Here is an 11,942-nt window from a genome sequence, read left to right as displayed (position 1 = left end):
ATTCCATCTCTCATTACAGTTAGATTCGGTGCAGTGACAAAAGAGACATTTTTCTTGTATGGGAGTCGCTTAGTGCACGTTATTCTACGAACAGGTATGCACTTTTAACTAAGAGCTTCTTAGAGCTTTAAATTTGTCACTAAAAAGGGACCAGATATAATGCGGCGAACGGTACCAAAATCTGGATGTTTTATAGAATCCTTTTTTATAACCACGAAATATTTTACAATGTTTGACTTGATGAGGTGAGCGAGACGGCTTAGTGAATGTGATAACTTAAATGGTCACTCAGTCCTGGTAGAAACACTGGAATCATTTTCTAACGGTAAATAAAAACAGGCACACACACAAAGACAACATGCACGTGTCAATTTTTATCAACAGAAACGTTACCAGCTAGCCCAATTTAAAGTTTTAATGAAGTTCCTGGTAGAAGTGTGAGAGATGAAATCAAATCAGGATTGGTTGCTAAAACAATGTCTATTATGTTTGCAACGGATGCTGTAACGCGAGTTGGCTCTTTTACAAGGTGGCAAATGTGGATATAAGCATAAATGAATGAAGGATAGGGGGAATTAAATTCGCGTAAAACGAAAAAAAAATGCGCTTATCAAACCTCGCAGCAATTTTGTTAATACAGTCATCATGATCATCACAAAAACTGGTTGCTAATAGCGTCGATTGGTGACAGACCCAAAAACGGCCTCTTTATAGCCTATCTAGATGCACGCGCAAAGGAAATCAAGCTGCAACGGTACGGAGACGTTATAAGAAAATAAATCATACGCCACCGCGATCAAAATCCGGCCATCCGAGCGCCCGGGACGGTTTCGTCTATAAACAGGTTAATGCTGCTGGCAACCAAACAGTTCAGAATTATCAATTTTGCCAGAACCAAGTTTACTTGGAATGTTTGAAAGGCTTCTTATAATGGTGAAAAGGAATGTGAGGTCACGAGTACTTTGTGTCAACGGCCTCTGATCCCCAAGGGCTAAGGCCAGGCGAGTTGAGTTGAAAGAGGCTGGTGCGTTATGGGCACCCGTGGGCGCTGGCAAAACGGACCAAATTTCGCACACGCGATTAGTTTGCCAACAATAAAAGTAGCATTTTTTATCACATATAGTTTGTTTTACCTCATCTTATAGAACGAACCGGTGCCTTTTGCAAATTCCGTAAGATTTTCAGGGATTGTCTAGTCGCCTTACAGAAATCTTGAACACAAACGGAGCTGATTTTTTAGTTTGTACCAATAGGATGCTGTCAGTTGTGCTGGGGGAAAGAAATTTTACAAATATTCGGCAGGTTTTGGCCGCTGCAAAAGGCCGTAATCTGTGTACACGTGATATTCTGTAATGACGCAATTGCAGAAAACGTACCTGTTGAAAATGAACGCCCGTTTTGCTCGGTTTGGGCCCAAGTCTCATCTGCTTCATCTTCAGATCTATTGGAAATTAAATTATCTCGGCGCGAACTATCCTCATACTCATTGAGACGAGAATGGATAGTAGCAGTCTGACGTTGAACAGCTTTTGTTACCACATGGTTAGGTTCCGCAGTATATGGAGACTATTCCAGCAAGTCGACTCTGGTTATCAGATGCTGCTAGCCTCACGGTGATATCGGAAACACGCTGCTCGAGAATGTTTTGACTATCTTTCACCGAACTAAGTGTCGCCATCAATTCTGCGTGACGTGGTTTCATTCCGCTTGCCAAGGTTTGTATGGCCGTAATATTTCGCTTCTGGTGTTGTCACCATCATTCATCTTAGGGCCACTAAGTTCAACGTCTCCCAACATCAAAAGCAACATTGCTACATCCGCGCAAAGAGCAACCGATACTGACAAAACTTGTGGGTATGGGATAAGCAGCAAGCCCCTATTGCTTGTGCGTTTAGAGTAAAGTGAATAAATGTGAATATCCTGGGTAACGAAGAAGAACGGTTTAAGTAGCGTCCGCACCCTTGCCGCTCTCCCATACGCCCACTGGCGCGCGTACTTGACAACAGGAAATTTAAATGTGGTGTCGATGCTGCTACTGTCAATGCGATTAGTTTGTATTTTCAAAGCACTGGTGTTGTTCCAGCGATTGGGGGCATTAGAATACAATGTGTCATGGGAGAGTAAACATGGAATTTTACTCTCCTGCAAAAGAATTTGCACACACAGAAAAAATTTCGGAAGCATTCAATCATTTTACGTATTGAATTATGGCAAATATGAAATTTTTAGCTGCTTAATTTATTTAGCTCGAAGATAAGATTGAAACATAAGCAATTGGTTATAGAGTTGGCGCTTATAAGTGTGGTAATCCAGATTTCTCTCTGTAATATATCACGACAGGTGGAGTTATTTCAAAGCTGCCAAAATTATACGTTGAACGAACTATCGCGGCATTGTGAAGGGTAGTTTAACATAAGGGCATAAATGTTAACAGCGAATTCGGAGGAAATCATATATTTTTAGTCATTAACGTTCTTGCGTCATACCCATCAAGTTAGACCTAAATTACCCCCCCTCCCCCTCCGTTTTTCGTTTTAGGTTGTATCCACAGCTATAAACGGGCGGACACTTTGATACAAAAACGTTCGCTTTCCTTGAGGAGAGTATTATGTCAGTTAAAATACATTTCCTCAGAGCGAATGATTTCAACACACCAGTGCCGCTTTTGTTTGCATTTTGTAGAACTAGCTAGGTAAGAATGCATTCTGTGCATTTTACAACGCGCCAAGGGCTTCACAGCATTTTTGAACAGCTCTTCATTATTAGCGATGGAAATGGTCTCGCTGAAGTCAAATGGGACCGGCAGCAAGCGAGGTGATTAGCAGCGGTACAGGTCCGCATTTCGCGCCTTAAGTCATATTTGAGACTACATTTCAAACGCCACCGTGTATGAAACTGTCAGACAGACGAATAAGGAAACATTTAATTTCGGCTACAAGGTGGCTATTTGTTAGACAGGTTGCAACTTGCATGATTACCTCAAGAGTTGCTTATTACTTTCTACTACACCCTTTCCACCGGTTTACATCCAGGGTCCCTTCGTGGAAAGCGCCATTGAATTCGCTGAGATCAGTGACCTGGTCCACGCGCCGGAAGCCAACACCTCACCAGGAATGGTGTTCGACCAGTGGTGCTGCCCTTCAGACGCCTGCCAAGAGAAGATCGGCGCGCTAGAAACGTGCGCAAGGTCTGCTCAAATTCTCGCGAACATCTGTTTCCCCTCAGCACTGCTGCCTCGCTTCCTGCCTGGTCGTGCTCTCGCAAAGTGTCACCATAAAGCGTTCGTCCTTGTGGTCAGAGGAGCGGCCACTGTCGTACCCAAACACGGACGTAATTCTTATGCGCTTCAGCACTGACTCACCCGATTCCCTGGAGAACATCCCCGAGTAGTGTACACCAGAGAAGACTAGCGTGTGGTTTTATTTATACGCCATCCTTGAGTAGGACAATGCAAGTCGCCGTTCCGTGCAGTTCGCGCTTGCAGCGGACGATCTTGAATATCTGCTTTACGTTTTCGGTCTTAGAAGGCACGTCACTGTGTGTCTGCATATGTGTGTATTTATATCTGATTCGTTTATTCGTATGTCGTCGTTTGCAAGAAATAAGCACTTCAATATTTCTGGTTACAAGCAGCAGCTTTCATTGAATATACGTGTTGTCCCCTTGTAGATACATGTCAATAAATCTGCCCGTTCGAGGTATATCTCGGCGTACCTTGCATGGCAAAAAAAATGATAATGCGTCCTCTCGGTGACACTGAGCATGGACAAGACCTTTTGGTGTGTTACAATCCCAATGACAATGTCGTGCGCTTGCGCCTTTTGAAAATAACAAATGAACATTTCAGTGGTTCCTGACACCACTCCCTCCTTACAAAGCATCGTGTCGATGTTTCCCAAAACAAACAGAGGAAGTAAACATAAACATTACAGATTAAAACATAATTTGCCCTAAACCAGCGTAATAAGGCTTCAGGCACACAACTTGCATTATTTCTGGGCACGTCCGGCAACCCAGGCATGTGGTCGTACCGTCGGGGATGACTTCATAGTCCAATTACCGATGCGTCTGAGGACTTTGCATGGCCCGAAGTGCCTCCGTAAGAGTTTTTCACTCAATCCACGACAGCGAATCGGTGTCCAAACCCATACTTGAACTCTCGGCTCGTACTCCGCGTCGCGTCAATGCAAAGGGTGTAGAAAATATGCCATCGCATGCTGTTTTATCCAAGTCTAGACGAACACCGCCCTGCCTCAGCATGGGACCTAGGAACAGCAGATCCTCGTAGGCGAAGTAGCACTTCTTTGGTTTAAATGTCAGCCCTGAAAACCCGGTCTCGATTGAGAGCGTGCTCTTTCCTATGGCCTTCTCAACCTCCGCAGAAGCAACAGCAGTGTTTCTCATTGAGTTACTCTCTCCACGGCCGCACTGGGCGTGAACACTACACCGGTCGCTCCGCGCCTGCTGCAGCGGCGACGGGTAGTTTTCGCTTGGTTGCGCGCTGTCATCCGCAGGTTTAGTAGGCGGCGCAGCACCGAAACGAAAAATAAAAGCACAATACTTTAGATGCATGTAGTTAGCGTATTACACACATGAAGGAAGTCTGTGAACGAAATCTGCCAGTTAGAACCATTGAAAACTTTGATCTTCTCCAAAAGTATAAGGAGCAAATGACAGACACTGCCGCCTTAAATACAGAAGATTGTGGATGCAGACAACGAGCTATGGTCATATTAACAGATGTGTTCAACAGGACCGGCCAACCTGTCTTAAGATTAGGGTACGTGGATTGTTAGGGACCTACGTTGCGATCAGTGCTAGGACTTGTGTAGCACATGGACCAGTCCAATATTTTCAGACACTAATATTGCAAATTAAAACTATAAACGAGCGAATATATTTCAACTTTTCTTACCATCGTGTGATCATTCATTTGTCAGTTTGGAAGTAAGCTTCGCTCAGCAACCTGAAACCAAACCTCAGACTACAGAATAAACAGTTTATATAAAACTTTTTCAATTCTGGCGAATACCATGTAGTGATCCATATTTCCTAAAGTCATGCTCAAGGTTCCAAAAAAATACAGTGCTAAGAAAGAAAGGCAAATGAATGGACGCTAACGTAGATGCACCAAGAAATCTGGCAAACTAAATACCAGTTCGAAATTAATTTTTTTGTTCTTTATTCATGACTAAACAGCCGTTGTAACAGCCTGAGAGGGTGAGCAGTCACAGGCACACACCAAGCGCCAGGCAGCAGTAATTCCCGAGATGGAATCATAAGTGTTGAAGAGGCACCAATCTACATCATGAAGGCAACGACAAGCACATCTGAGAAAAAATATAAATAACAAAACACAAATCTCTGGAGAGGGAATGGCTCCAGTATCTCTTTAAATAAGCACAGTGCTACAGACGAATAAACATGGAACTTGACATGTCTATCCCTGGTGTAAAATAACAGGGGTTTTCAGATATAAATAATTGCGACAGTAGTTATTGGTTTTGTGTCTAGGATTAAGTGTCATATCAAAGTTATCGCTGCTTAATATACTTAGCAAGATGAAAAAACTGTAGCTTATAGGATGAATAATAGAGTAAGCGCTTGGCATGGGGCAATCCAGATTTTTCTTTCTTATGCCACGACATGTGGAGTTTTAGTCTGATCGGTCGAAAATGTGATGAACAAACTATCAAGTTGCTGTGAATGATAGTTTAACAACACAAAAGTATGGAAGAACACAGTTCGAATCTTGGAAAAACATCATATTTTACAAAGTCATTAACGCTGTCTTGTCATAATCATTAAAGTAGGCCTAACTTTTCTCCCCCCCCCCCCTTCCTCCTTGTTTCGTTTTAGCTATATCCACGGCACCAAACGGGCGCAAGCTAAGAAATCAAAATCGTCGAGTTCTTTTCGGCAGTGTTCTGGCAGTTAATTTCCTCACAGCAGTTCTTGTAATACAAAAGAGGCGCTTTTGTTAGCACGGAAGAGATATTTGCTAGGAGAGCTAAGGTAGGAATGCATTCTGTGAACTTGACAACGCGTCAAGGGTTCGGCAGCTATTCAAAACAGCACTTCATGATTAGCTGACAAAATAATTAGCCATGCCAAACGGTCTCGCTACACCAATGTCAGACCAGGCTACAAGTGACGTGAGTAGGACCGGTACACGCAGGCAATTCCCGCCTAGTCATATTTGAGACTGCGTTTGAAACGCTAATATATATAAACATTTCTGCCGTGCGAATAAGCAAATATTTCATTTCGGCTAATCAAAGCGGTCGTCCTTGGGGTTAGAGGAGCCGCCAATATGGTGCCCAGGCACAGACGTAATTTTTATGTGCGCCAGCATCGACTCGCTGGAGAACATCCCCGAAAAGTGGAAGCCCGACAGTACCAGTGTCTAGTCTTGATTATACGCCATTGTTGCGCAGAACAATGTTGACCGCAGGACCGTACGACAGTTCGCACTAGCAACGAACAATATTGAATATCTGGTTTATGTTTTGGTCATTGCGGCCGTCTAGAGGGCTGATGTGTGTGCGCACATGTGTGTGTATTGATGCATGTGCTCCGTTTCTACAACTGTCTTCGTTTTCAAGAAATAACTTCAAGATTTGTAGCTGTAAAGCTACAGCATTTATTGTACGGACATGTTCACCAAGTGACAGTGCGTGTTTTCTTTTTTTATTGTAAAGTGGCCATCACTGTGGTATAAAGCTTTAATGCGATAGCTGTCGCGCTTCCGTCCTGCAAAAAAATTCAACGTTTTGGGCGTTTTGAGCGAAAACTTCTGGACATTGCTCTGGCAGACTACTTGGCAGGTCAAGTGGCTGACTAGTGACGACAGCATACAGGGACTACCAACTCGGGCATTTCTGGCGAGATAAGTGGCAATCCTTAAACGATGAGTAAGATGCGCTTCTTTCACGCCGCACAAGCGCATCCGTGTGGCATGTTTAATGCAGGTCCTCATAGGCACCTTTGTCCCCTGGTTTGTCGCATATCTGGGTAGCTTACAACTCAATACCATTGAATATTGCCGAGAAATTCGATGCACGAACTAAATGAATAGAGCTTGAGAAACTAGCAGAGTAGGTGGGCGCGAAGGAATAAACAAGGGGAGCTCCTGGCGGGAGCCGTTAACTATAGTTAAGCCCTTACAAGCACAGCTTTACAATTTTTTGCACAGACTTATTGCATTTCACTCCAAACATGTGAAATTATAATTCTTCGAACTGTGAGCTCATTCGGTGCAGTGGAGTTTTTTTAATGATTTTTTGATTAATTCCAATGTGTCTTTCTGGTCTATTCACCATTGGCCGCTGACGTCACAACAACATATAATCCCCATGTCGTCTGCTATTCCCGGTGTCGGCTGCAATCTTGGATGCACGCCGTGGACGGTTGTCGCTAAGATTTTTTTTCTTCAACTAAAATATTTTATTGCATATTCTCTTTTTATTTGAGAAGCCTTCGCAGCGTCCCTAGTGGTACTCGTACACTTTGTGGGCTTCCGTCTAGAGATTGTAGAGGAGGTTGAAATCTATGGGCTCTTGCTGTATTATTTAGGCATACAATCAGAAACCTATTATTCGTACGTTACGAAAGATAGCTTGTTTTTGCAAGAAGCGCTTCCGCACATATAAAGGTACAGTCTATGTCACCCTTGTGTAGAGCGCTCGATCGGCGCACTTCCCTGCATAAACATTGATACCTCGTCGCAGTTTGTATGTTTTACAACAATTGCTTGTATGGAAGTTGATCCACACAGTCCTGTGAAGAAGATGAGCAGGAGCACTTTGTCCGAAAATGGTGGGGTGATTTTTAATTTCAGTTTTTACTGAGAGATGAGCACTGTCGAAGCGCTCTTCACAAGGGTGACGTCGACTGTGCATGCCCAACGTTTCCTTTTGCCGTGTGCGCCGTGTAAAGGGCGAGGGGTTAGCGTTAAGTTGCTGATTGCTGCGCTCTTGCCCGTCGCTCTTTCTGTCCGAAAAACTAACAGGAAAACTCAACCAAGCATACGTTGACACGAGAGGACACCTTGCGACATTCAGGAGCAGGCAAAGCTTTTAGACGAAGCGGTACCTCGTGACTTGTTGTGTGCGCGTGATAGTCAAACTTTATTATTTTCGACAGGCAAATTTTCAGACTGCCACGGCCAGCGCATAAAAGCATGATCTGCCGCCGCCGCATCACTCTCGTCATCGCGAAACACAACACTATTCGAATGCGCTTCACTGACTGCACCAAACAACAGCCTCCCAGCCGCCGCTGACTCCGTCACGCCTATCCCGCAGCCGCACGTGCGCGACTGCGACCAACTCAAGAGCCTAGTCTTGCGTTTTTCTAGACCTTGTCCAGCAAATGACTCGTGAGTTATTCAACGTAAATATGCAATAGTTAGTATTTGGTCTCCGAGCCTTAAACCCCGCCAGGAATGCGGCTATTCGCACATAACGAGTGCACGACGAAAGTGTTTACACAGCTTTTGTAAATGACTGGATGTATGCTGCTTGTTCGCACGGCATGAAATGCGAGCTGAGTGCAATGCCTAAACTATCCACTTTTTTCACACAAGTTGCACCTTTATTTGTTTGCAAGTAAAAACTGCGCTGCAAGAAGCGCCGTGGATGCTACTTCCCATGCCGGCGCCGGGTAACCACAAGCGGCGCCTATACAGCTCTGGCGGCTGCGCTCGCCAGACAGGGTCACATCGATGCTTCCCACTCAATGTTAACTTGGTTTAGGATGTAAGCAGTCGTCGATTTGGGGTCACTACTGCAAGAAATATGCTCGATGGCCACATGCAACCACTAAAGATTGTGAATACGTGCTTCGTATTCTTCGAAACTGCAGACCCGAGCTCCGTGTACTCACGCTAGGCCTACTCGGCGCGAAACAGGCCGGCAGTTCTGCGCCTACTAACATTTTTCGCCAAGGTCATTTGCTGATGAGAAGAGGAAACACGTAAAGTGTAGCTGCTTGTTCTTTTTTCTAACACGGTTAAGCTACAAACAAGCGCAGCTGTTCAGGCCGTTAACATCGGGTGTCAAGTTTTCTCTCGGCCTTCGATATGAACAAACGAGGCCGGGCAACCGTTCACTTATCAGCTTCATAGGCGTCGTGAGGACGAAATCGTCACTCCACGCCGATAGGCGACCGTTGGTAGCGCGACAGATCAGTGGATCGGTAAGCTTAAGAGACATAACCGCGCAGCCCCTGACTCTGGCTGTGCCTTATACTGAAGAAAACATACTTAACTCTATACCGCTTTTCTGTAGTAACATCTCCATTAAGCACTTCTGCATGAGGGACGACCACTGGGTCAATTGTCCACGAGAATTGAGAGACGAGTGGCCTGCTTTGCAGACGACGCTCCGCCGCCAATTATCTTGATTCGTCACACGAGTATTTCAGAACGGCGGTCACTCTCGGTGGGAGGAGATCCCCGAAACAAATCTCTATCGAATGTTTTGTAATATCCGTCGTGTGCAAGGCAATAAAACTTTGCGAGTGCAATCAGAGACTTGTTATTATCCACAGATGTGTGTATTATTCACAGACTTTCCTATGTGACTTTTCTTTGATACATTTCCTTTTTAGCGTTATTTGTGATCTGTGTATATTTTGTTTCTGACATTGACATGTAGTTTCATATACTAATGCACAGAAATGCTTTGTAGCTGCTGCCTTGTATGGGCCCCAGGCATCCTCAAGCTGTTTCTCAACAGTTTGTTCGTCCGGGGACCCCCAATGACGTGGAAAAATAAATTATGATGATAAAACAGCAATACATCGAATGAACCTGTCACTGCCTCTTTAAAGGTTCTTCTTTTCTTCTTCTCGTGTTATTTTCCGCTGTAGCGAGTCCAGGCGGCCTATACCCTCCATAGCTGTTCAAAACTCGGGCTCTGGTTGTGAAGGTTCCCTTAACGTTGCATGTTTATGATTTAGAAAGCGGGATTAAAACAGTAATATCGGATTGTAGAATAAAATTTTTTGAAGCACAATTCAAAAACTGGCATCGTGTCAAACGAGCGGGGAAAGCTTAGGTTTTCAGCATTTGTTTTCAAGTCCCAAAGCGATTCAGGGTACGAGGGAACCACTAACGGAGGAATTCGAAAACCACGGCTACGCCTAAAGAACACCGATATCGTGCATCGGACGGGTGTCTTGCTTCTTGCGTCAGTAGACAACCGGTCGGCGTGACTGCGCTCGAACTCATTTGCTTGTAATCAACACGTGAGTGCTTTAACAACGGAGCCACAGCGGTGGGGAAAAGAGTTTCTGTGTACGCATTGCGGCACCGAAATCTCCCTTTTTTGTAAGTGTGTTTGTGGGAACTCGGCATTAGGTGCCTGCTTCTGGACCATTAAACCTCAGTGCTGAAAATCTGTTTACTGAGCCAAAAGCGCTTAAAGTTTATAAGACCAAAAAAAAAAAAAAAGATGTTTTTTCTCGCTTACTGCATAACCGAACAGTAAGCCTTTCTCAGCGCAATAATGACGTCCGAAACTTACACAAACTCTCTCTGCTCCAAATGACTCGAGAAACCATTCAATGGTTCCTCGCCTCGCGAAGAACGCGAAGAACCGCTCGGACAGGTCTCTACGAATGCCATGGTTTTAATTCATAATTCACGGCATGGGTTGCCAACATGCCGTTAATCATCTTTTATTAGCAAGAACATCGTCATTTTTGGGTGCGGTCGGGTTCTGTCTTGGAGCGAACGCCTTTGCGTAGATCTTAGAATCTGTCTTAGAATTAGAATCTTTCCTGTCATACAAGTAACTCGGCATTCACATCACTTCCACCTTTTCTTGGAAAACGGACATAGAATACATCGTCAACAAAGCTAATCGCATGCTCGGGTATCTCAAGCGTAACTTCCATTCAGCCCCTACTAACACGAAGCTAGTGCTTTACAAAACCATAATTCGTTCGCAAGTAGAATATGCATCGGCTATATGGGACCCAGGCGTTGAAGGTCTTACAAATAAGATAGAATCAGTTCAAAACAAATCAGCACGTTTCATTTTATCGAACTTTCATTGCACCGCCAGCGTGACCGCCATAAAATCAAACCTAGGCTTACCACTTCTAGCAACGCGCCGCAGACTTGCGCGGCTGTACCTCTTTTACAAAATATTTTATCACGAAATACTACATGACGAATTGCTCGTACAACCCACATACATATCTTCACGTCTTGATCATGCACACAAAGTCGGCCTAATTTCATGTAACACCAAAGCATTTTCTGACTCGTTTATACCTCGCACATCTGTGGACTGGAACCACCTTCCTTCGTCAGTGGCAACAATTGAGCCGTTACCATTGCTCCAGTTATCATTGTCCAATGTTGCGCAATGATGCCTAGCACAAAAGTGCTTTACGTATATGCTATAATGTACTGACGTTTATGTATGACCATGATCTGCTTAATTGTTTGTTTGTTTTTCTCACCATTTCATTACATGCTGTACGTTTTTATATGTGCCAAATGTTTTGTTGTAATCCCCACTCCCCTCTGTAATGTTTTACCTTGAGGGTACCAATAAAATAAATAAAATAAATAAAGAAATAAATAAATATTGGATGTAGGGCTAAGAAAAAAGGAAAGGCTTGGTGGCACTCGATGGAGTATTTGCAATTTAAATGTGACGTTTCGCTTTTTTATTTGTCTGATAATATTGTCGCTTGTAGTCGCTGTCACAGCGGCAGCTGCTTAATCGTGGTTAATTTCTTGATTAATACATAACCATTAAGTAGGTAAATCGGTAATTTCGGGTCACCAGAATTGTCATCACGATTAAGTTCGAGCGAATCAAGGTAAAGGAAAGAACGGTTGCATTAGATAAAGAACAAAACATCTTGGTGTCCAAAAAATTGGAGCATATAGGATAATTAGGTATATAATTAGAGCCAAGTAA

The sequence above is a fragment of the Amblyomma maculatum genome, chromosome 7, assembly GCF_055883805.1.
Source record: "Amblyomma maculatum isolate TAMU_Amacu chromosome 7, ASM5588380v1, whole genome shotgun sequence".
NCBI classification, from domain to species: domain Eukaryota; kingdom Metazoa; phylum Arthropoda; class Arachnida; order Ixodida; family Ixodidae; genus Amblyomma; species Amblyomma maculatum.
Note: the sequence above shows the minus strand (reverse complement) of the source record.